Raw genomic sequence first — 26215 nt, forward strand, 5'->3', positions numbered from 1 at the left:
TTTGTTGTCTAATTGTTGCAGCTAGGACTTCCAATACTATGTTGACTAAAAATTGTCTTGCTGTTGGTCTTAGAGGTAAAGCTCTCAGCTTTTCGTCACTCATTGTGATACTGGCTGTATTTGTTATTTTATCCATTCAGACACTCTGTCTTTTGATTAAAGTATTTATACAATTTACATGTAATGTAATTGTTGATGCATATGTACTTATTCATATCTGTTTCATTCATTGTTTTCTGGCTGTTACTGTGGTTTGTCTCCTTTTCTTTCCCGTTTTCTCCCTTTGTGTTTTGATGACTTAAGTGTTATGCTTATGTTTCTCTCTCATTTTCTCTTGTGTGTTTACTATAAATTTTTGTCTTGTGGTTACCATAAGATTGATATATATCTTTTTATGTATAGCACCTTAAGTTTGAACTAAAACTCTAAATTTTTGCTCTCCCCTTTTTGTGTTTTGTATGTATGTGTTTTTGATGTCACATTTTACATCTTTTTATTATATGTATCCCTTAACTAATTATTGCTGCTTAGTTAATTTTACTACTTTTATCTTTTAACATTCATAGTAGCTTTATAATTGTTAATCGCTACCTATATTATATTTATTTTTTGCAGTGTGATTTTTACTTCTGTATGTTTTCCAGCTATTATACTAAATTACTGTAATTTATTTTTAGTTTAAATAAGCCCCTTTAACATTTCTTGTAAGACAATAATGACAAACTCCTTTAGCTTTTACTTCTCTTGAAAACTCTTTACTATTTCTTCATTTCTGGATGATAATCTTGCTGGTCAGAGTATTCTTAGAGGGATGATTTGTTTTTTGTTTTTGTTTTTGTTTTTCCCCTTTCAGCAGTTTGAATATCATGCCGCTTCTTCAGGGCTGAAAAAAAAAATCTCTGCTGATAAATCACTGATTGCCTAATGAAATTTTTGATGAACATAATTTGTTCCTGTCTTCCTGCTTTTAAGATTCTCTTCTTTAACTTTTCACATTTTATTTTAGTTTTGCTTTTGTTTTTAGGGTTTTTTTTTAAGTTTTTATTTAAATTCCAGTTAGTTAACATACAGTGTAATATTAGTTTCAGGTGTACAATTCAGTGATTCAGCACTTATATATAATGACTGGTGCTCATCACAGCTGCACTAATCCCCATTACCTATTTAATCCATCCTCCAACTCACCTCCCCTCTGATAACCATCAGTTTGTTTGCGATAGTTAAGTCTTTCCCTTGATTTGCCTCTCTCCTTTTTCCTGTGTATACTCATTTGTTTTGTTTCTTAAATTCCACATATGAGTAAATTCATATTGTATTTATATTCCTCTGACTTATTTCACATAGCATAATACTTTTAGCCTCATCTATATTGTTGCAAATGACAGGAGTTAATTCTCTTATGGCTGAGTAATATTCCATTATATATATATATATATATATATATATATATATATATATATACACACACACACACACATATTCTTTACTCATTCGTCAGTTGATGAACACTTGGGCGATTTCCATAGATTGGCTATTGTAGATAATACTGATATAAACATTAGGCTGTATTTATCCCTTTGAATTAGTATTTTTTGGTTTTTGTTTTTATTTTTTTATTGGAGTTCAATTTGCCAACATATAGCATAACACCCAGTGCTCATCCCATCAAGTGGCCCCCTCAGTGCCCATCACCCAGTCACCCCAGTCCCCCCACCCACCTCCCTTTCTATTACCCCTTGTTCATTTCCCAGAGTTAGGAGTCTCTCATGTTCTGTCACCCTCTCTGATGTTTCCCACTCATTTTCTCTCTTTTCCCCTTTATTCCCTTTCATTAATACTTATATTCCCCGAATGAAAGAGACCATATAATGTTTGTCCTTCTCTGATTGACTTATTTCACTCAGCATAATACCCTCCAGTTCCAACCACATCGAGGCAAATGATGGGTATTTGTCATTTCTAATGGCTAAGTAATATTCCATTGTATACATAGACCACATCTTCTTTATCCATTCATCTTTCTATGAACACAGAGGCTCCTTCCATAGTTTGGCTATTGTGGCCATTGCTGCTATAAACATCGGAGTGCAGGGTCCCGGCATTTCACTACATCTGTATCTTTGGGGTAAACCCCCAGCAGTGCAATTGCTGGGTCGTAGGGTAGCTCTATTTTTAACTCTTTGAGGAACCTCCACACAGTTTTCCAGAGTGGCTGTACCAGTTCACATTTCCACTAAAAGTGCAAGAGAGTTCCCCTTTCTCCACATCCTCTCCAACATTTGTTGTTTCCTGTCTTGTTAATTTTCCCCATTCTCACTGGTGTGAGGTGGTATCTCATTGTGGTTTTGATTGTATTTCCCTAATGGCAAGTGATGCTAGGCATTTTCTCATGTGCTTGTTGGTCATGTCTGTATTTCCTTTGGTGAAATTTCTGTTCATGTCTTTTGCCCATTTCATTATTGGATTCTTTGTTTCTTTGCTGTTGAGTTTAATAAGTTCCTTATAGATCTTGGATACTAGCCCTTTATCTGGTATCTTCTCCCATTTTTTAGGTTGTCTTTTAGTTTTGTTACCTGTTTCTTTTTCTGTGCAGAGGCTTTTGATTTTGATTAAGTCCCAATAATTCATTTTTTCTTTTGTTTCCCTTGCCTTCATAGATGTGTGTTGCAAGAAGTTGCTGTGGCCAAGTTCAAAAAGGGTGTTGCCTATCCTCCTCTAGGATTTTGATGGATTCTTGTCTCACATTTAGATATTTCATCCATTTTGAGCTGATTTTTGTGTATGATGCAAGAGAATAGTCTAGTTTCATTCTTCTGCACGTGGCTGTCCAATTTTCCCAGAACCATTTATTGAAGACACTGTCTTTTTTTTTCCAGTGAATAGTCTTTCCTGCTTTGTCACATATTAGTTGACCATAGAGTTGAGAGGAGCCCATTTCTGGGTTCTCTATTCTGTTTAATTGATTTATGTGTCTGTTTTTGTGCCAGTATCACACTGTCTTGATGATCACATGCTTGTTGGACAACCTGAAATCCGGCATTGTGATGTCCCCGCTATGGTTTTCTTTTTCAATATTCCCCTGGCTATTTGGGATCTTTTCTGATTCCACACAAATCTTGAGATGGTTTGTTCCAACTCTCTGAAAAAAGTCCATCGTAGTTTGATAGGGATTGCATTGAATGTGTAAATTGCCCTGGGTAGCATTGACATTTTCACAATTTTAATTCTTCCAATCATGAGCATGGAATATTTTTCCATCTCTTTGTGTCTTTCTCAATTTCTTTCAGAAGTCTTCTGTAGTTTTTAGGGTATAGATCCTTTATCTCTTTGGTTAGGTTTATTCTTAGGCATTTTATGTTTGGGTGTAATTGTAAATGGGATTGACTCCTTAATCTCTCTTTCTTCAGTCTCACTGTTAGTGTATAGAAATGCCACTGACTACTGGGCATTGATTTTGTATCCTGCCACACTGCCAAATTGCTGTATGAGTTCTAGCAATCTTGGAGTGGTGTCTTTTGGGTTTTCTATGTACAGTATACGTCATCTGCAAAGAGGGACAGTTTGACTTCTTCATGGGCAATTTGAATGCCTTTTATTTCTTTTTGTTGTCTGATTGCTGAGACTAGGACTTCTAATACTATGTTGAATAGCAGTGGTGAGAGTGGACATCCCTGTCGTGTTCCTGATCTTAGGGGATAGGCTCCCAGTGCTACCCATTGAGAATGATATTTGCTGTGGGCTTTTCATAGATGGCTTTAAGATGCTGAGGAATGTTCTCTCTATCCTACACTCTGAAAAGTTTTGATCAGGAATGGATGCTGTAGGGTATTCCTGGGTAGCTCAGAGGTTTAGCACCTGCCTTTGGCTGAGGGTGTGATCCTGGAGTCCAAGGATCAGGTCCCACATTGGGCTCCTTGAGCAGAGCCTGCTTCTCCCTTTGCTTCTCTCTCTCTGTGTGTCTGTCATGAATGGATGAATAAAATCTTAAAAAAAGAAAAAGAAAAAGGAATGGATGCTGTATTTTGTCAAGGGCTTTCTCTGTGTCTATTGAGAGGATCATATGGTTCTTGTTTTTTCTCTTGTTGATATGATCTATCACGTTGATTGTTTTATGACTGTTGAACCAACCTTGCATCCTGGGGATAAATCCCACTTGGTCAGGGTGAATAATCTTCTTAATGTATTGTTGTATCCTATTGGCTAGTATCTTGTTGAGAATTTTTGCATCCATGTTCATCAGGGATATTGTTCTATAATTTTTTTGGTGAGGTCTTTGTCTGGTTTTGGAATTAAGGTGATGCTGGCCTCATAAAATGAGTTTGGAAGTATACCATTCCTTTCTATCTTTTGGAACAACTTTAGTTGAATAGGCATTGTTTCTTCTTTAAACGTTTGATAGTATTCCCCTGGGAAGCCATGTGACCCTGGACTTTTGTGTCCTGGGAGGTTTTTGGTGATTACTTCAATTTCCTCCCTGGTTATCTGCCTGTTCAGGTTTTCTATTTCTTCCTGTTCCAGTTTTGGTAGTTTGTGGTTTTCCAGAAATGCATCCATTTCTTCTAGATGACTAATTTATTGGCGTATAGGTGCTCAAAATACATTTTAAAAATCGTCTGTATTTCCTTGGTGTTGGTTTTGATCTCTCCTTTTTCATTTGTGATTTTATTAATTTGAGTCTGTTCTCTTTTCTTTTTGATAAGGCTGGCCAGTGGTTTATCTATCTTATTAATTATTTCAAAGAACCAACTCCTGGTTGTGTTTATCTGTCCTACAGTTTTTTTTTTTATTTCATTTATTTATACATGAGAGATACAGAAAGAGAGAGAAGCAGAGACACAGGCAGAGGGAGAAGCAGGCTCCATGCAGGGAGCCCGATGTTGGAATCGATTCCGGTCTCCATGATCACGCCCTGGGCCAAAGGCAGGTGCTCAACCACTGAGCCACCCAGGGATCCCCTGTCCTACATTTTTTTCTGGTCTCTATTTCATTGAGTTCTGCTTGAATCTTTATTATCTCTCTTCTTCTGCTGGGTGTAGGTTTTATTTGCTGTTCTTTCTCCAGTTCCTTTATTTGTGAGTTTAGCTTGTATATTTGAGCTTCTCCCAATTTTTTGAGGGATACTTGTATTTCCCTCTTAGGATTGCTTTTACTGTATCCCAAAGATTTTGAATGGTTGTATCTTCATTTTCATTAGTTTCCATGAATCTTTTAAATTTTTCTCTAATTTCCTGGTTGACCCATTAATCTTTTAGTAGGATGGTCTTTAACCTTCACGTGTTTGAATTTCTTCCAATTTCTCTTGTGACTGAATTCTAGTTTCAAAGCATTGTGGTCTGAAAATATATGCAGGGGACAATCCCAATCTTTGGGTATTAGTTGAGACCTGATATGTGACCCAGAATGTGGTCTATTCTGGAGAAAGTTCCATGTGCACTTGACAAGAATGTGTATTCAGTTGCATTTGGATGTAAAGTTCTGTAAATATCTGTGAAATCCATCTGGTCCAGTGTATCATTTAAAGCGCTTGTTTCCTTGGAGATGTTGTGTTTAGAAAATCTGTCATTTGCAGAAAGTGCCATGTTGAAGTCTCCTACTATTAGTCTATTATTATCTAAGTATATCTTTATTTTGGTTATTAATTGATTGATATACTTGGCAGCTCCCACATTAGGGGTATAAATATTCATGATTGTTAGGTCTTCTTGTTGGATAGACCCTTTAAGTATGATATAGTGTCCCTCTTCATCTCTTACTACAGTCTTTGGGATAAACTTAATTTATCCGATATGAGGATTGCTACCCAGCCTTCTTTAGAGGCCCATTTGAATGGTAAATGCTTCTCCATCCCTTCATTTTCAGGCTGTAGGTGTTCTTAGGTCCAAAATGAGTCTCTTGTAGACAGCAAGAGACTCTCTCAGGCACAATGTGAAATAAGGAGGAACAACAACACTGGAAGTGGCCAACTCTCCTGCCCTAGAGTCAGGTCCCCTCAGTAACTAACGCAGTCTCCCAGTCCGCCGTGGCCTGGATGTTCCCGGGCAGTGCAGGGGCACTGATCTGCACAGCTTGGGGGTGCCGGGCGGCAGGAGAGTCCTCACTGTCCTGTGCCCTCCCTGCCTCCACCTGTCCTGGGGGGAGTGTAGGATCGTGGGCTGTGTCTGCTCAGTGCCCTGGGATCTGGGGCCTGAGCTCCTGGAATCGTGTTCCCAGGCCGCAGTTCCCGAAGGTGGCAGGGTGCCTCCATCCAGAGTCCCCACCTGACCCACCAGCTTTTCCCCCAAGACCCCGTGGGGCACAACTCCAGCCCTTTACCGAGCTCAGCCCACAGTCTGTGGTGTACTTTCCCCTGGGTGTACTTCCTCTGTTAGTGACCCCCGGATACTGGAGGCTTCCCTGCGCCTCCTGCGATTCTGCCGGATTTCCCTGCTAAGCGCCTTTCTGTCCGGGAAGAATCCGGTGCAGATTTTTATCTTCCCACTTCTCCAGGGTGAGGCTTTCCTGTCCCGGAGCCTTTCCTCTCCCAGCCTTAGCCTGGCTCCTCGCAGGGCCCTTCTCCCACTGGATTATTTTATTTTATTTTATTTTATTTTATTTTATTTTATTTTATTTTATTTTATTATTTTTATTTTATTTTATTTTATTTTATTATTTTATTTTCTGTCTTCCTACCTTTTGTTAAAAGCAAAAATCCTTCTCTCTGTAGCATTCCAGCTGTTCTCTCGTTGAATCTCAGGTCAAATTCGTAGGTTTTCAGGATGATTTGAAAGTTATCTAGGTAAGTTGGTGGGGCCAGGTGAGCCATCTTTCCCCGCCTCTCCATTGTCAGAGACTTTGATCATAACTAGGCAACTCAATGATGCTAAGCACCACTGTCATTCTGAGCTTCCAGTGAAGAGTAGGTCTCATTCTTAACTAAGCAGGATGAAAAGTATTATCACAAGTTGTGATAAAATTATATTTGGATGTATATTTGAATTTTTGTAAAGTATTATTTTTTTATTCAAAAATAACCGTGGCTTATTTTCATTGTTGTTAAATAACTATAATTGCTCCCACACAAATAATAGCTATTTTTAAAAATATTTCAGACACACATATTTTTTATTCATTCTTTCTTTTTAAAAATGCGTAGAATCAGAACTCTGCAAATAGACATTTAAAAAAATATTTTATTTATTTATTTGAGGAGAGAGAGAGCACACAGAGGGAGAGGACTCCCTGCTCAGAAGGGAGCCTGACACAAAGGTCAATCCCTGGATCCCAAGACCATGACCTCAGCCAAAGGCAGTCGTACTGAGCAACCCAGGCCCCCCTGCAGATAGAAATTGATTGTAAAATAACTAGTTACAGCATATCATTTGTGGTATATTATTTGATTGAAAGTGTACTTCCAAGACTTTGCCTGACACACATTTATAGTGACAGCAGACATAAGGAAAGTGTGTTGAATGAAAGCGAAGTATGATCTCATCACAGGATGTAGAAAATATTGATATTTTTTTAAATGCAAGATTCTTATTTTTAATAGACATATATGTTATAAATAGCCTTTTAGAGTGGACTTCAGGAATCCAGGATATTAATTCTATCATGTTAAATTACAATATTTGTATACATCACCATATAAGGATAAATTATTATTTATAAGCCTATGTTGTGTCTATATATAAAAAATTCTTGTGTTACTCAAAATATAAGACAATACCACAAGTATTGGAAAAACTATAAAAGTAGTCTTGGGAAGGTAGCGGAGTCAATAAAGTGCCAAATATGGTATGTTTTATCTATTTCCAAAATTACTTATTGATAACATTATTTGTCCTCAGTTTCTTAATGAAAATTATTTCTTAATTAATAACAGAACTTGAGATCATGTCTAAAATCCAGTAAGAAAAGGCAGTTAAGAACCAATGAATATATATATATAATTAATTTTTTATGCCCCTATACTTGTCTAATTTAGGCAATTTGTCATCTACATATAGCAGGTGCCATTTTTGTTACTTTTTTATTTTGGTAAAATATTCATAACAAAAAGTACTATTTAATGGTCTACAAGTGTACACTCCAGTGACATTAAATACATTTACATTGCTGTGCAACCACCATCATTATCCTTCCCTGGAGATTTTTCATCATCTTAAATTGAAACCTTGTGCATGTTAAACAATACTTCCCCATTACTCTTTTCCACTAGTATCCACTACTATACTTTCTGTCTCTAAAAATTCAACTACTCCATGTGTCTCATATAAGTGGAATCATACAACATGTGTTCTTTTGTGACTGCCTTATTTCACCTAGAATCTTGTTTTTAAGGTTCATGCATGTTGTAGCATCTAAAAGAATTTCATTCTCTTATTTTTCCCCTCTCTTTTAAGTTGAATTTTTTACAAAAGATTTTAATGATTTATTCACAAGAGACATGGAGAAAGAAGTAGAGTCACCAGCAGAGAGAAGCAGGCTCCCTGCATGGAGCCTGATATGGGACTTGATCCCAGGACCCTGGGATCACAACCTGAACCAAAGGCAGATGCTCAAACACTGAGCCACCCAGATGCCCTTAAGTTTTATTTGAATTTCAGTTAGTTAACATATAGTGTTATATTAGTTTCATGTGTACAATATAGTGATTCAACACTATCAAACAACACACTGTGCTAATCATAAGTGCACACACCTTAGTCACCATCACTTATTTCACCCATCCCCCAACCTCCTCTCCTCTGGTAACCATCAATTTGTTCTCTATAATTAAGACTGTTTCAGGACATCTGGGTGGCTCAGTGGTTGAGTGTCTGCCTATGGCTCAGGGCGTGACCCTGGGATCCTGGGATCAAGTCCCACATTGGGCTACCTGCAAGGAGCCTGTCTGTCATGAATAAATCTTTTTATTTTTTTTAAAGACTTTCTTAATTGTCTCTTTCTTATTTTTTCACCTTTACTTTTTTTTTCTTAACTTACATATGAGTAAAATCATATGGTTTGTATTTCCCTGACAGACTTCTTTCATTTAGCATTATACAATCTAGTTTCATCCATATCAATGCAAATGGTAAGATTTCAATCCTTTTTATGGTTAAATAATATTTCATTATAAATACACACATCTTCCTTATCCATCTATTGTTTGAAACTTGAGTTGCTTCCATTTCTTTACTATTATAAATAATGATATTATAAATAAGGGATGCATGACTCCCATTGAATTGTACCTTTGTATTTTTTGTGTAAACATCATACACAGTAGTGTGATTGCTGGATCATAAGGTGGTTCTATTTTTAACTTTCTAAGGAATCTCCCTATTGTTTTCCACAGTAGCTACACTGGTTTGCATTCCCACAAGAATTGTATGAGTCTTCCTTTTCTCCACATTCTCACCAACACCTGTTGTTTCTTGTGTTGTTGATTTTAGCCATTCTGACTGGTGTGAGGTGATATTTCATTGTAGTTTTGATTTGTATTTCCCTGATGATGACTGATGTTGAGCATCTTTTCATATATCTTTTGGCCATCTGTATGCCTTCTTTGGATAAATATCTGTTTATGTCTTCTGCCCATTTTTAATCCGATTATTTCAGTTTTTGTTGTTGAGTTGTATCATATTATATATCTTATGGATACTGATGCATTATTGGGTATGTCACCATATTGTCCTGATGACTGCAGCTTTGTAATATAATTTGAAGTCTGGAATTGTGATGCCTCCAACTTTGCATTTTCTTTTCAAGATTGCTTTGCCTATTCAGGGTCTTTAATGGTTCCAGATTTCTTTCTTTGGTTGACTTATAGTTCCATAGCTTTGTGGCCAGAAAGGATGCATGCATGGTATGGCTTTGATCTTGAATTTGCTGAAGTTTGTTTTGTCAGCTAATGTTATCTATTCTGGAGAATGTTCCATATGCAGTTGAATACAATGTGTACTCTGCTGTTTTAGGGTGGAATATTCTAAGTTTCTCTGTTAAATCAAACTACTGCAGTATGTCTTTCTTTTTTTAAGATTATATTTATTTATTCATGAGAGACACAGAGAGAGACAGGCAGAGACACAGGCAGAGGGAGAAGTAGGCTCCCTGCAGGAAGCCCAATGTGGGACTTGATCCTGGGACCCCAGGATCATGCCCTGGGCTATAGGCAGATGCTTAACCGCTGAGCCACCCAGGCATCCCGCAGTATGTCTTTCAAAGCTACTGTTACCTTGTTTGCATCATCCATCCATCAATATAAGTTCTGTGTGAAAGTCCCCTATTATTATTGTATTATAGCCAATTAGTTCCTTTATGTTTGCTATTAATTATTTTATGTATTTGGGTGCTACTGCATTGGGTACATAAATATTTTTCATTGTTATATCTTGTTGGGTTGTCCCTTCTATTATTACATAGTGTCCTTCTTTCTCTCTTGTCATAGTATTTGTTTAAAATTTTAATTTTTTTCTATATAAATAATGCTACTCCATCTTTCTTTTGATATCCATTTGCTAGGATAGATGTTTCTCCATCCTCTGATTTTCAATCTATGCTTGTCTTGATGTCTTTTATGGGCAGCATATAGATGGATGTTGTTTTTTATACATTCTGTCACCCTATATCTTTTGATTGAAGCATTTAGTCCATTTGCATTAAAAATATTTTTTAATTTAAATTCAATTTCCAACATATAGTATAACACACAGTGCTCATCATATCATGTGCCTTTCTTCATGCTCATCACCCAGTTACCACATTCCCCAACACACCTCTGTTTCCACAACCTTTTGTTTGTTACCCAGAGTCAACAGCTAATTTTCCCAAGTTCTCCTTCTTCCCTTACTGTCCCTTTCACTATTTCTTATAGTCCACATATGAGGAAACCATATGATAATTGCATTTTTCTGATTGACTTATTTCACTCAGCAGAATATCCTACAGTTCCACCCACGTAGATGTAAATGATAGGTATTCATCCTTTCTTTTTTTTTTCTTACAAATTTATTTTTTTATTGGTGTTCAATGTTCAATTTGCCAACATATAGAATAAAACCAAGTGCTCATCCCATCAAGTGCCCACTTCAGTGCCCGTCACCCAGTCACCCCCACCCCCCGCCCACCTTCCCTTCCACCACCCCTAGTATTTTTCCCAGAGTTAGAAGTCTTTCATATTCTGTCTCTCTGATATTTCCCACTCATTTTTTTCTCCTTTCCCCTTTATTCCCTTTCACTAATTTTTATATTCCCCGAATGAATGAGACCATATAATGTTTGTCCTTCTCCGATTGACTTATTTCACTCAGCATAATACCCTCCAGTTCCATCCACGTCGAAGCAAATGGTGGATATTTGTCAGTTTCTAATGGCTGAGTAATGTTCCATTGCATACATAGACCACATCTTCTTTATCCATTCATCTTTCGTTGGACACCGAGTCTCCTTCCACAGTTTGGCTATTGTGGACATTGCTGCTATAAACATCGGGGTGCAGGTGTCCCGGCGTTTCACTGCATCTGTATCTTTGGGTTAAATCCCCAGCAGTGTAATTGCTGGGTCCTAGGGCAGTTCTATTTTTAACTCTTTGAGGAACCTCCACACAGTTTTCCAAAGTGGCTGTACCAGTTCACATTCCCACCAACAGTGCAAGAGGGTTTCTCTTTCTCCACATCCTCTCCAACATTTGTGGTTTCCTGCTTTGTTAATTTTCCCCATTCTCATTGGTGTGAGGTGGTATCGCATTGTGGTTTTGATTTGTATTTCCCTGATGGCAAGTGATGCGGAGCATTTCCTTATGTGCTTGTTGGCCGTCTCCTCTCTGAGATTTCTGTTCATGTCTTTTGCCCACTTCATGATTGGATTGTTTGTTTCTTTGCTGTTAAGTTTAATACGTTCTTTATAGATCTTGGAAACTAGCCCTTTATCTGATACGTCATTTGCGAAACATCTTCTCCCATTCTGTAGGTTGTCTTTTGAGTTTTGTTGACGGTATCTTTTGCTGTGCAAAAGCTTCTTACCTTGATGAAGTCCCAAGAGTTCATTTTTGCTTTTGGCTTATCTTGTCTTCATGGATGTATCTTGCAAGAAGTTACTGTGGCCAAGTTCAAAAAGGGTGCTGCCTGTGTTCTTCTCTAGGATTTTGATGGAATCTTGTCTCACAATAAGATCTTCCATCCATTTTGAGTTTATCTTTGTGTATGGTGCAAGAGAGTGGTCTAGTTTCATTCTTCTGCCTGTGGATGTCCAATTTTCCCAGCACCGTTTATTGAAGAGACTGTCTTTTTTTCCACTGGATAGTCTTTCCTGCTTTGTCGAATATTAGTTGACCATGAAGTTGAGGGTCCACTTTTGAATTCTCTATTTTGTTCCATTGATCTATATGTGTCTGTTTTTGTCCCAGTACCACACTGTCTTGATGACCACAGCTTTGTAGTACAACCTGAAATCTGGCATTGTGATGCCCCAGCTATGGTTTTCTTTTTTAAAATTCCCCTGGCTTAAAAAAAATAAAAAATAAAAATAAATAAAATAAAATTCCTCTGGCTATTCGGGGTCTTTTCTGATTCCACACAAATCTTAAAATAATTTGTTCCAAATCTCTGAAGAAAGTCCAAGGTATTTTGATAGGGATTGCATTAAACGTGTAAATTGCCCTGGGTAACATTGACATTTTCACAATATTAATTCTTCCAATCCACGAGCATGGAATATTTTTCCATCTCTTTGTGTCTTCCTCAATTTCTTTCAGAAGTGTTCTATAGTTTTTAGGGTATAGATCATTTACCTCTTTGGTTAGGTTTATTCCTATGTATCATATGCTTTTGGGTGTGATTGTAAATGGGATTGACTCCTTAATTTCTCTTCTTCAGTCTCATTGTTAGTGTATAGAAATGCCACTGACTTCTGGGCATTGATTTTGTATCCTGCCACGCTACCAAATTGCTGTATGAGTTCTAGCAATCTTGGGGTGAAGTCTTTTGGTTTTCTATGTAGAGTATCATGTCATTGGCGAAGAGTGAGGGTTTGTCTTCTTCTTTGCCAATTTGAATGCCTTTTATTTCTTTTTGTTGTCTGATTGCTGAGGCTAGGACTTCTAGTACTATGTTGAATACCAGTGGTGAGAATGGACACCCCTGTCTTGTTCCTGATCTTAGGGGATAGGCTCCCAGTGCTACCCATTGAGAATGATATTTGCTGTGGGCTTTTTGCAGATGGCTTTTAAGATGTTGAGGAATGTTCCCTCTATCCCTACACTCTGAAGAGTTATGATCAGGAATCGATGCTGTATTTTGTCAAATGCTTTCTCTGCATTTATTGAAGGATCATATGGATCTTGTTTTTTCTCTTGCTGATATGATGAATCACATTGATTGTTTTATGAGTGTTGAACCAGCCTTGCATCCCAGGGATAAATCCTACTTGGTCATGGTGAATAATTTTTTTAATGTATTGTTGTATCCTATTAGCTAGTATCTTGTTGAGAATTTTTGCATCCATGTTCATCAGGGATATCGGTCTATAATTCTCCTTTTTGGTGAGGTCTTTGTCTGGTTTTGGAATTAAGGTGATGTTGGCCTCATAGAACGAGTTTGGAAGTACTCCATCTCTTTCTATCTTTCCGAACAGCTTTAGTAGAATAGGTATGGTTTCTTCTTTAAACGTTTGATAGAATTCCCCTGGAAGCGATCTGGCCCTGGACTTTTGTGTCTTGGGAGGTTGTTGAAGACTGCTTCAATTTCCTCCCTGGTTATTGGCCTGTTCAGGTTTTCTATTTCTTCCAGTTCCAGTTTTGGTAGTTTGTGGCTTTCCAGAAATGTGTCCATTTCTTCTAGATTGCCTAATTTATTGGCAAATGGCTGCTCATAATATGTTTTTAAAATTGTTTGTATATCCTTGGTGTTGGTAGTGATCTCTCCTTTCTTATTCATGATTTTATTCATTTGAGTCTTCTCTCTCTTCTTTTTAATAAGGCTGACTAATGGTTTATCTATCTTATTAATTCTTTCAAAGAACCAACTCCTGGTTTTGTTTATCTGTTCCACAGTTCTTCTGGTCTCTATTTCATTGAGTTCTGCTCTAATCTTTATTAACTCTCTTCCTCTGCTGGGTGTAGGATCTATTTGCTGTTTTTTCTCTAGCTCCTTTAGGTGTAAGGTTAGCTTTTGTATTTGAGTTCTTTCCAGTTTTTGGATGGATGCTTGTATTGCAGTGTATTTCCCCCTTAGGACTGCTTTTGCTGTATCCCAAAGATTTTGAATGGTTGTATCTTCATTCTCATTAGTTTCTATGAATCTTTTAAATTCTTCCTTAATTTCCTGGTTGACTCTTTCATCTTTTAGCAGGATGGTCCTTAACCTCCACGTGTTTGAGGTCCTTCCAAACTTCTTCCTGTGATTTAGTTCTAATTTCAAGGCATCATGGTCTGAGGGTATGCAGGGGACGATCCCAATCTTTTGGTATTGGTTCAGACCTGATTTGTGACCTAGTATGTGGTCTATTCCGGAGAAAGTTCCATGTGCACTTGAGAAGAATGTGTATTCAGTTGTGTTTGGATGTAAAGTTCTGTAAATATCTGTGAAATCTATCTGGTCCTGTGTATCATTTAAAGCTTTTGTTTCTTTGGAGATGTTGTGCTTAGAATACCTATCAAGTGTAGAAAGCACTAGATTGAAGTCACCAAGTAAAAGTGTATTATTATCTAAGTATGTCTTAACTTTGGTTATTAATTGATTGATATATTTGGCAGCTCCCACATTCGGGGCATATACATTGATGATTGTTACGTCCTCTTGTTGGATAGATCCTTTAAGTATGATTTACTGTCCCTCTTCATCTCTCACTACAGTCTTCGGGATAAATTTTAGTTTGTCTGATATAAGGATGGCTACCCCTGCTTTCTTTTGAGGACCATTCGAATGGTAAATGGTTCTCCAACCTTTTATTTTCAAGCTGTAGGTGTCCTTATGTCTAAAATGAGTCTCTTGTAGACAGAGAATAGATGGGTCCAGCTTTTTTATCCAGTCTGAAACCCTGCGCCTTTTGATGGGGTCATTAAGCCCATTCACGTTCAGAGTTACTATTGAAAGATGAGTTTAGTGTCATCATGATACCTATTCAGTCCGTTTTTGTGGATTGTTCCATTGGACTTCTTCTTAAGGAGGAATTTTAAGAGTCCCCCTTAAAATTTCTTGCAGAGCTGGTTTGGTGGTCACATATTCCTTCAGTTCCTGCCAAAAGCTCTTTTTCTCTCCTTCTATTCTGAATGAGAGCCTTGCTGGATAAAGTATTCTTGGTTGCATGTTCTTCTCATTTAGGATCCTGAATATATCCTGCCAGTTCCTTTCTGGCCTGCCAGGTCTCTGTGGAGAGGTCTGCTGTTAATCTAATATTTCTCCCCATAAAAATTAGAGAGTTCTTGTCTCTTGCTGTTTTAAGGATCTTCTCTTTATCTGTGGAATATGCAAGCTTCACTATTAAATGTCAAGGTGTTGAGCGGTTTTTATTGATTTTAGGGGGGGATCTCTCTATTTCCTGGATCTGAATGCCTGTTTCTATTCCCAGATTAGGAAAGTTTTCAGCTATGATTTGTTCAAATACATATTCTGGACCTCTGTCCCTTTGGCGCCCTCGAGAACCCCAATTAAACTTAGATTTTTCTTCCTCAGGCTGTCATTTATTTCCCTTAATCTATCCTCATGATCTTTTGTCTCTTTATTCCTCAGTTTCCCTCTTTGCCATCAATTTGTCTTCTATGTCACTCACTCGTTCTTCTACCTCATTAACCCTCATCATAAGGACCTCTAGTTTGGATTACATCTCATTTAATTGATTTTCAATTTCTGCCTGATTAGATCTGAATTCTGAAGTCATGAAGTCTCTTGAGTCCTTTATGCTTTTTTCTAGAGCCACCAGTAGCTTTATAATAGTGCTACTGAATTGGCTTTCTGACATTGAATTGTAATCCAAATTTTGTAACTCTGTGGGACAGAGGACTGTTTCTGATTGTTTCTTTTAAGGTGAGTTTTTCCTTCTAGTCATTTTGCTCAGGGCAGAGTGGCCAAAAACACGTTGTATTGGGAAAAGGAGAAAAAGAGAGAAGAGAAAGAAGAAAAGAAAAAGAAAAAAGAAAAAGGAAAAAAAGAGAAGAAAAGAAAAAAGAAAAAAGGGGGGAGCAAACAGAAATCAAAAAACAAAAAACAAGGGGGAGCATCCTCTGATTCTGTATACTGTAAATCCCTTGACTTCCTCTGGAACTTTCCAGTGTTGCTTGGTCAATAATTTGTTTTTCCTCTGTTGGTCTAGCTGGTCTTCTGGGGGAGGAGCCTACTGTGCTGATTTTCAGGTGTTAGCACTTGGGGGAGCTGCTCTGCCCCCTGCCTGGTGCAGGGCTCAGTGAAAGATGTTTAACCTGTTTATCTGGTGAGGCCACTGTGAGGCTCAGTGGGAGTTGTTTATCCCGTGAGGCCCCAGGAGGAACAACCACAGTGGCGGCGGCCAGCTCTGGAGCCCTGGATTCAGCTCCTGCAGTAACTACAGAGCTCTCAGTCTGCAGGGACCTGGATGATCTGGGGGCAGGGCCGCTCATCTGCACAGCTCGGGGCCGCCCCGCGGCAGGAGTGTCCTTGCTGTCCTGTGCCCTCCTGGCCTGTGCCTGTCCCGGGGGGAGGCCGGATCCTTGGTCTGGGCTGTGTCCCTGGCGCCCTGTGCTCCTGGGCCTGCGCTGTTGAAATCCCTCTCCCGGCTGCAGCCCCCTCCGCGGAGCATCTGCCGGAGCCGCTCCGAGCTGCTCCCGGTCCAGCCTGTGCGCTGCAGCCCTTTAGGGAGCTCCGCGGCGGGGTGTGGCGCACTCTCCCAGGGGCGCAGGTCCTCTGTTAGTGTCCCCGGGAGCCCGAGGGCATTCCCGCTCCTCCTGGGGTCCTGTTCCAACTCCCTGTGAGCGCGCCTTTCTGTCCGGGAAGATTGGTGAAACTCTGCTTCTCTAGGACCAGGCTTTCTCGTCCTGGGGGCGCTCTACCCGCCTTACCCCAGCTCCTCGCGGGGCCCCTCCCCCTTGGATGCCTTTTGTTTATTTCTTTTTTCCCCGTCTTCCTACCTTGATAGAAGCGCAAATTCTTCTCACTGTAGCATTCCAGTTGTTCTCTCTAAATCTCAAGCCAAATTCGTAGATTTTCAGGATGATTTGAAGGTTATCTAGGTAATTTGGTGGGGACAGATGACTTGGGGATCCTACTCTTCTGCCGTCTTGCCCCGCCTCCGTATTCATCCTTTCTGATGATCATCTTTTTTTCTTTTTTTCTTTTTTTTAGAAACAACTATTGTATTGATCTGGGGGGAGAAGGGTGATGCAGATGGGAAATGGGGAGGCCAGGGACTCTTCAGTGTTTGCCAAAACCACGGACACACCCTCTACCTCTTCTCACCTTCCTCTTCCACAGCCGGCTCCCACCCTGTCTACTACCCTCCCTCTCCATTCTGCCCTACACCCACTTGACCTTGACCTCCAGTGACTGAGCAGAGCCCAGGCTTCCAGCTTCCAGGTGAGGCAGCCTCAAAGAACCTCTCTTCCCCCCTCTCCCACCTCATTCCCATCTCTTGTCTAAATAAAATACAGAAAAAGCAAGCATAGCTGGTACCTGGCAGGACCAGGTCTGTGAAGAGGTCAAAGCCTTGTGAAAATTGAGAGGTGAACCCATAAACTTACATAAATATCATTCATGTAATAAATGTTTAGTTTGTTTCTCTGATCAATGTGTATTTTTAAAAAACTTAAGTTACTAAAAGTGTTTTTCAGAAATCAGTCTATTTATGAAAGTGCTAATAGAACTTATTAACCTTTCAGACATTAACCATTAACTGTGAAATGCATGCCAGTTGGGCGAGACTGTATCCACTTCATTTTGTATAATGTCGTGTACTCATGATGCTCAATAAACAATCCCTGGAAGTACAAAAAAAATAAATAAAATAATTTATATAATAAAAATCATAAAAATATAAAAATATTAAAAATATTAAAAATTATAATGTATATAATATACACTATTAGCAAATATTAATATATAATATATTAATATATAATATATTGTTAATATATTGTTTTTAACATATTATATTAATATATATTATATATAATATCTTATATATAAGATACATATCACATCTTTATCCATTCATCTGCTGTCAAAGGACATCATGGCTCCTCCCACAGTTTTGCTAATGTGGACATGGCTGCTATAAACATTGGAGTGTAGGAGCCCTGTGTCCTTTTAACTACATTGTATCTTTGGGGTAAATCCCCAGCAGTGCAATTTCTGGGTCATAGGATAGCTCTATTTTTAACATACTGAGGAACCTACATACTGCTTTCCAGAGTGGCTGCACCAGCTTGCATTACCACTAATAGTTCAAGAGAGTTCCCCTTTCTCCATATCCCCACTAACGTTTGTTGTTTTTTGCCTTGTTAATTTTAGCCATTCTCATCAGTGTAAAGTGGTATCTCATTGTGGTTTTGATTTACATTTCCCTGACGACAAGTGATGTGGAGCATTTTTTTCATGTGCTTGTTGACCACATGCAGGTCGTTTTTGGAGAAATGCCTATTCATGAATTCTGCCCATTTCTTGACTGGGTTGTTTGTTTCTTGGGTATTGACTTTGATAAGTTCTTCATAGATCTTGGATACTAACCCTTTATCTGATATGTCATTTGCAAATATCTTCTCTCATTTGGTAGGTTGCTTTTTAGTGTTGTTGATTGTTTCCTTCACTGTGCATGCAGGAGCTTTTTATCTTGAAGAAATTTTAATAGTTCATTTTTCCTTTTCTTTCCTTTTCCTTTATTGATGTGTCTTGCAAAATGGTTCCTGTGGCCAAGTTCAAAAATGTTTCTGCCTGTGTTCTCCTCTAGGATTCTGATGGATTCCTGTTTCAGTTTAGATCCTTCAACCATTTTTTTTAGTTTATCTTTGTGTAAGGTGTAAGAGAATGTTCTGGTTTCATACTTCAGTGTGTGGCTGTCCAATTTTCCCAACACCATTTATTGAAGAGACTGTCTTTTTTTCCAGTGGATATTCTTTCCTGCTTTGTCAAAGATGCATTGACTATAGAGTTGAGAGTCTATTTCTGGGTTCTCTCCTCTGTTCCATTGATCTATGTGTCTGTTTTGTGCCAGTACCATATTGTCTTGATGATCACAGATTTATAATACAGCTTGAAGTCAGGCATTGTGATGCCCCCAGATTTGGCTTTCTTCTTGAATGTTTTTCTGGTTATTCAGGGTCTTTTCTGATTCCATACAAATCTTAGGATTATTTGTTCCAAATCTGTGAAGAAAGTCCATGGTATTTTGATAGAGATTGCACTGAAAATGTAAATTGCTCTGGGTAGCATGAACTTTTTCACAATATTTGTTCTTCTTATCTATGAGCATGCAATGTTTTTCCATCTCTGTGTCTTCTTCAATTTCTTTCAGAAGTGTTCTGTAGTTGAGTACAGATCATTTACCTCTTTGGTTAGGTTTATTCCTAGATATCTTATGCTTTTGGGTGCAGTTTTAAATGGGATGAATTCCCTTAATTTTTCTTTCTTCAGTATCATTGTTAATGTATAGAAATGAAACTGTGCATTGATTTTGTATCTTGCTACATTGCTGAAATGCTGTATGAGTTCTAACAATCTTGGGGCAGAATCTTTTGGGTTTTCTATATACAGTATCATGTCATCTTTGAAGAGGGAGAGTTTGACTTCTTTGCCAATTTGAATGCCTTTTATTTCTTTTTGTTGTCTGATTGCTGAGGCTAGGACTTCCAGTACTATGTTGAATAGCAGTGGTGAGAGTGGACAACTCTGCTATGTTCCTGACCTTAGGGAAAACTCTCAGTTTTTCCCCATTGAGAATGATATTTGCTGTAGACTTTTCAAATATGGCCTTTATGATAGTGAGGTATGTTCCCTATATCCCTATACTCTGAAGAGTTTTAATCAAGAATGGATGCAGTATTTTGTCAAATTCTTTTCCTGCATCAATCGAGAGGATCATATGGATCTTGTCCTTTCTTTTAATGTGATGTATTGTATTGATTGATTTACAAATCTTGAACCACACTTGCATCCCACAAATAAATCCCATTTGGTCGTGGTGAATTTCCTTTTAATGTACTGTTGGATCCTACTGGCTAGCATCATGGTGAGTATTTTGACATCCATGTTCATCCATGTTCATCTATGTTCATCAGGAATATTGGTCTGTAATTCTCCTTTTTGATGTGGTGCTTGTCTGCCTTTGGGATCAAGATAATGCTGGCCTCATAGATGAATTTGGAAGTTCTTCTGTTTCTATCTTTTGAAAAAGCTTCAGTAGAATAATTATTATTTCTTTAAATGTTTGGTAGAGTTTCCCTGCAAAGCCACCTGACCCTGGACTCTTGTGTCTTGGGAGGTTTTGATGACTGCTTTAATTTCCTTGCTGGTTATTGGTCCGTTCAGGTTTTCTATTTCTTCTATTTCAGTTTTGATAATTTATACATTTCCAGGAATGCATCCATTTCTTCCAGATTCCCTCATTTGTTGGTATATAGTTGCTCATAATACGTTCTGAAAATCATTTGTATTTCCTTGGTGTTGGTCATGATCTCTCCTCTTTCATTCATTATTTTATTCATTTAAATCTTTTCTTCTTAATAAGATTGGCTAGGGATTTATCTATCTAACTAATTATTTCAAAGAACCAGCTCCTACTTTCATTGATCCATTCTACTTTTCTTCTTGTCTCTATTTCATTGAGTTCTGCTATAATCTTTACATTTCTCTTCTGCTTGGTTTAGGCTTTATTTGTTGTTCTTTCTCCAGATCCTTAGGTGTAAGGTTAGCTTTTGTATTTGAGATTTTTCGAATTTTTTGAGAGATACTTGTATTGAAATGTCCTTCCCTCTTAGGACTTCCTTTGCTGTATTCCAAAGATTTTGAGCAGTTGTACTTTCATTTTTGTTAGTTTCCATAAAACTTTTTAATTCTTCTCTAATTTCCTGGTTAACCCATTCGTTTTTTAGTAGAATGCTCTTTAACCTCCAAGTGTTCAATTTCCTTCCATATTTCTTGTTGTGATTGAATTCTAGTTTCAAGGCATGGTGGTCTGAAAATATGAGTGTATAATCTCAATATGTTGGTACTGATTGAGACCTGATTTATGACCCATTAGGTGGGTCACATGTTATGTGTGTGCAGTTGAGAAGCATGTGTATTCTATTGTATTAGGATGGAATATCCTATATATATCTGTGAAGTCCATCTGATTAATTGTGTCATTCAAAGCCCTTGTTTCTCGTTGATCTTCTGATTAGAAGATCTGTTCTTTGCTGAGAGTGGGGTGTTGAAGTCCTACTATTAGTGTATTATTATCTATGTGTTTCTTTACTCTAGTTATTAACTTGTTGATATGTTTGTTGATTGGTTGATATAGTTGTTTTTCTCTCTTTTCCTCAGCTTCCTTTCTTTCCATCAACTTGTCTTCTTTGTCACTTATTCTCTCTTCTGCCTCTCTTACCCTAGCTGTTAGAGCAATCAGTTTAGGCTACTTCTCAGAGTATTTTTAATTTTGGCCTGATTATATTTCTAAGAGATTCTCTAGTCTCTTTTGTTGATTCTGTTGGAGATTCTCGGTGCCTCCTGCATCTGGATATTGTTTCCATCTCCAGATTAGTGGAAGTTTTAAGCTATTATTTCATCAAATAATTTTCTGCCTCCTGTTTCTCTCTTCTCCTGGGTCTCCCATAATATGAATGTTATTACATTTGATGGAGTCACTGATTTCCTTGTCTTTCCTGTTTTGCAGGAAAGACATTTTGTTTAGCTTGTTTACTTTCCATTACTCTTTTAGGCCACTAGTTCTTTATTTTACTCCTTTCATCCTGCTATTCACTTCATCAAACCTGTTTCTCATTCACTTATTGTGCCCCATCTCTGCTATGTTATTCCTTATTTCTTTGTTCAGTGTCTCTCTCCTGTCTTCCACTCTTTTCTCACATCCAGTGAGTGTTTTTATGATCATTGCTTTAAATTCTCTATAAGGTATGTTATTTATATCTGTTTCAATTAGCTCTCTGGCTGTGTTTTTTTCCTGTTCTTTCTTTTGGTATAAATTTCTGTCTCCTCATTTTGTCTTCCTGTTTGTGTCTGTTTCCATGTGTTAAGAAAGTCAGCTGTGTCTTCTGCTCTTGGAAAGTAGTAACAACATGAAGAAGCAGTCCTAGAGCGCCCTGCAGTGCAGTGTCTCCTGTTCACTAGAACCTGACAACTCAGGAGATGATCTAATATGTGTTATTTATGCCTTGCTGTTGTGTATGAGTCATTTTTCCTTTCAGTGCTGTAATCTTCACTGATTCTCTGCCTGTTTTGACTATGTTTGCTTTCTGTGATGTTCCTAGGAGCCAGGCAGTCCAGCTCTGAGGGTGCATGCCTGCCAGGGAGTTTGGGTGCTGGTAGTAGCAAAATTTGCACAGGGCCACTAGTCCTATGTGAATTCCCCCAAAGTGCTGCAGGGGCTGATATTTTTGTTTCAGGGAAACTGTTGAAGAAGGCTGGGCATGGTGCCCAAGGATGGCTGAGTGTAGTTGGGCCCAGCGTGACTCAGTGGTTGAGGGCTGGGGCTGAGCACAGTGTGCTGGCTGGGCCCAATGGGGTTGCTACTGTATATCTGGTGGCTTCACATGGTGTGAGACAGCAGATGAGGGAACACAACTGGGCACAATGCGTGAGGGCACCTGGGGGCACCTGGTTGGGCATGGTGTGCACTGGCAGCTGGGAGGAAATGGCTGCATATAGTGCAGTGGATGTTCATGTTGCTCTATGGCAGCTGTGCACCTGATCATTGGTTGTGGCACATGGGTAGGTTTAACAAATCGCCCTGAGCCAGGGCTAAGCCTAGTAGGTTTGGAGTGGGCTTATCCTTAGAAGAACTCATGCGCATAGCTTGCTGAAAGAGGGTTTAGTAGCAAGTGTTCTATGTAGCCCTGCCTCCTGCAGGTGGCTCTGTGTTTACACTATGGGGCTGGGGAGGAAAATGATGCCTTCCAGTTCCCTCATTTTCAGAGAAGTCTCCCAACACACTCTGGAATCAATATTATTAGAACTCCTGTTTTCCCCCAGAGTTGCGTAAACTCTCATTTTTATGTTGCTTCTCTGTTGGCTGCTGTCTCTTTAAGGGCAGCAACCCAGCTACCACTCACTTTCCCCAGGTGGCCAATGCTGAAGCATCAGACTTAAAGCTCCAAGTATCACTGGTTTTATAAATTCACAGAATTCAGTCCCTCTTTTTTTTAAGATTATATTTTAATTTTTTAAAAGATTTTATTTATTTGTTTGAGAGGGCGCGAGCAGAGGGAGGGGCAGAGGAAAAGGGGGAGAGAGAATCTTAAGCAGGTGCTGCACTGAATATGGAGCCTGTCATGGGGTTTAGTTTCACAACCCTGAGATTGTGACTTGAGCCAAAATCAATTTAGCTGCTTAACTGACTGAGCAACACTGATGCCTCAAGATTTTATTTTTAAGTAATCTCTACACCCAACATGGGGCTCAAATTTATAACCCAGAGATCAAGAGTCATGTGCTCTACTGAATGAGCCAGCCAGGCATTGCATCAGCCCCTTTGGTTTTTAAAGCCAAACCTTATGGGGATGAGTCATTCCTATATGGTGTGAGGGCCTTTTTCTCTGCCCTCTCTACATGCTCATCTCTCTTCCCACTGCAAGCAGCCTCTCTATGCCTTTATGACTTTCCTGATCATTCAGCTGCAGCTTCTTTTCTATGTTCAGTTGTAGAGTTTGTTCTAAGTCTTCCCATCACTCTCCAGTTTGTTGACTTGGATGGACCGCATCTAATTGAAATTATGGGGCAGGGTAGGCTCAGGATCCTCCAACTTTGCTATCTTTCCAAACCCAGAATTTCATTTTTTCAAAGGTTAAATAATATTCCATCATTTGTATATACCACATTTTGTTTATTGATTTATCTATCAATGGACATTTAGATTGTACCTTTTGGCTATTGTGAATAATGCTGCCATGAACAGCACTTGGGGTAATAAAATCTTTTCAAGTACTTGTCTTTTAATTCTTTGGGCATATACCTAAGCATGGATTTGCTGTATCATATTCTAATTCTATGTTTATCTTTTTGAGGAATGGCCATTCTGTTTTTCACAGTGGCTACACCATTTTACATTCCCACTAGTAATTCAGAAGCATTCCAGTTTGTTTACTTCTTCACTAACACTTTGTTTTATTTTTTATTTGGATAATAACCATCCTAAAGATGTGAAGTGATATTTTGTTGTGCTTTTAATTTTTGTTTTCTAAATAATTAGTGAGGTGTAGAATGTTTTTTCACAAGCTTGTTGTCTATATCTTCTTTGGAGAAATGTCTATTTATGTCTTTTGCCCATTTCTAATTTGTTATTGGTATTTTTGTTATTTAGTTTAAGGATACCAATCCTTCCAGATCATGATTTGTTAATATTTTCTCCCGTTCTGTGTATTGTCTTTTCAGTCTCTGGACACAAAAATCCTCTTAATTTTAATGAAGTTCATTATATCTTTTTTTCTGATTTGTTCCCTGTCATTGGGGTATTACATCCAAAAAGTCATTTCCAAATTAATGTTATGAGGCTTTTTTCTATGTCTTCTAAGAGTTTTATCATTTAGCTCTTTAGGTATTGAATCCTTTTTAGTTAATTTTGGTATATGGTGTAAGATAAGAATCTAATTTCATTCTTTGGATATGGATATCCAATTTTCCAGGATCATTTGTTGAAAAGTTTGTCCTTTGCCACTGAGTGATCATGGCAGCTTTCTTGAAAATCATTTGACTGTATATGCAAGGATTTATTTCTTGGCTGTTTAATGTATTCCATTCATCAATATATCTGAATTTATGTCAAGATCAACACTGTTTTCATTGCTGTAGCTTTGTAGAAAGTATTGATATCAAGAAGTGTGAGTTCTCCCACCTTATTCTTTTTCAAGGCTGTTTTAGCTATTTAAAATCCCTTGAAATTCCATTTTAGATGGGTTTTCTATTTCTGAAAATGCATCTTTGGAATTTTGACAGAGACTACATTGAATTTGTACATTGCTTGGGGTAGTGTTAGCATCTTAACATATTATGTCTTTGAGCATAAGACAAGTCCATGAACATAGGTTATTTTTGTATATCTTTATGCTTTTAATTTTTTTCAGCATTTCTTTATAGTTGTCAGTTTATAAATCACTTACCTGCTTGGTTAAGTTTAGTTGGTTAATAATAGTTGATACTGTTATAAGTGGAATTGTTTTCTTAATTTTTTCATGATGTTTATTGCTAGTATAAAGAAATGCATTGATTTTTGTATGTTAATATTTCATCCTGCAACTTTACTGAATTTGTCAATTAGTTCTGACAAGCTATTTATTGTGTGGAGCCTTTAGAGTTTTCTATACATAACATTATGTCATTTGCAAACTTCTTTCTCTATAATTTTTATGTCTCTTATTCATTCTTATCACTTAATTGCTTTGGCTAGAATTTCCAATATTATGTTGAAAAGATAAGGCAAATTTAGGCTGGCATATGCAACATTATTTATGTATTGAGTGTACGTTAATTTTCAGGGAATAATTGCAAAATGCTAATTTTTATTCTTATTTGATATCTTCATATTTTCAGTGTATTACTTATAACTTATACTTCTTTTTAAAATAAAAGAAAATAAGCCAGGAGACCAGTTTACAAAATACAACAAGGTAAAGGAGGCAAAAGTTACATATCCAAATGACTAATTATGACTGGATTACCCATTTTGGTAAAACAAGAGCTTTACAATGGATACAAATTAAGTTAAAATATTTCTCTTGACAATTTAATTATTCTTATCAATATTATAACAAGATTCATGATAATCTATAATCCAAAATATTAACTTATGTTTGAAACCCAAACAAAATAATGAGTTATGTTCCAATTTTTGAGGGAACAACTCATTAATATTAATCTAATCAATTGTTTCAAACAGAATATTAATATAGAAAATTCCTCTGATAGAGATTCTCAATTCTCAGTTCTAATTACATTATTACATAAACTATATCAAAGCAAATACCATCAGTTATTTTTCTTCAGTTGATTATTGTTTAGATTTTGTATTGGAATACTAGAATATTTGTACCAGAATCAGAGTAACATGGAATAAAATGTCTCAACTTGAGCATCTCTTATGTGTG

General features: G+C 37.7%; 1 protein-coding gene across 19 annotated transcripts in view; it reads left to right on the top strand.

Annotated features, from left to right (window-relative positions):
• The window catches only part of LOC112652954 (disintegrin and metalloproteinase domain-containing protein 18), a 183548-nt gene that overhangs the window by 95176 nt on the left and 62157 nt on the right, over positions 1 to 26215 (top strand). The gene's annotated exons all lie outside the window — the stretch shown is intronic.

The sequence above is a fragment of the Canis lupus genome, chromosome 16 (genome assembly GCF_003254725.2).
Source record: "Canis lupus dingo isolate Sandy chromosome 16, ASM325472v2, whole genome shotgun sequence".
NCBI lineage: Eukaryota > Metazoa > Chordata > Mammalia > Carnivora > Canidae > Canis > Canis lupus.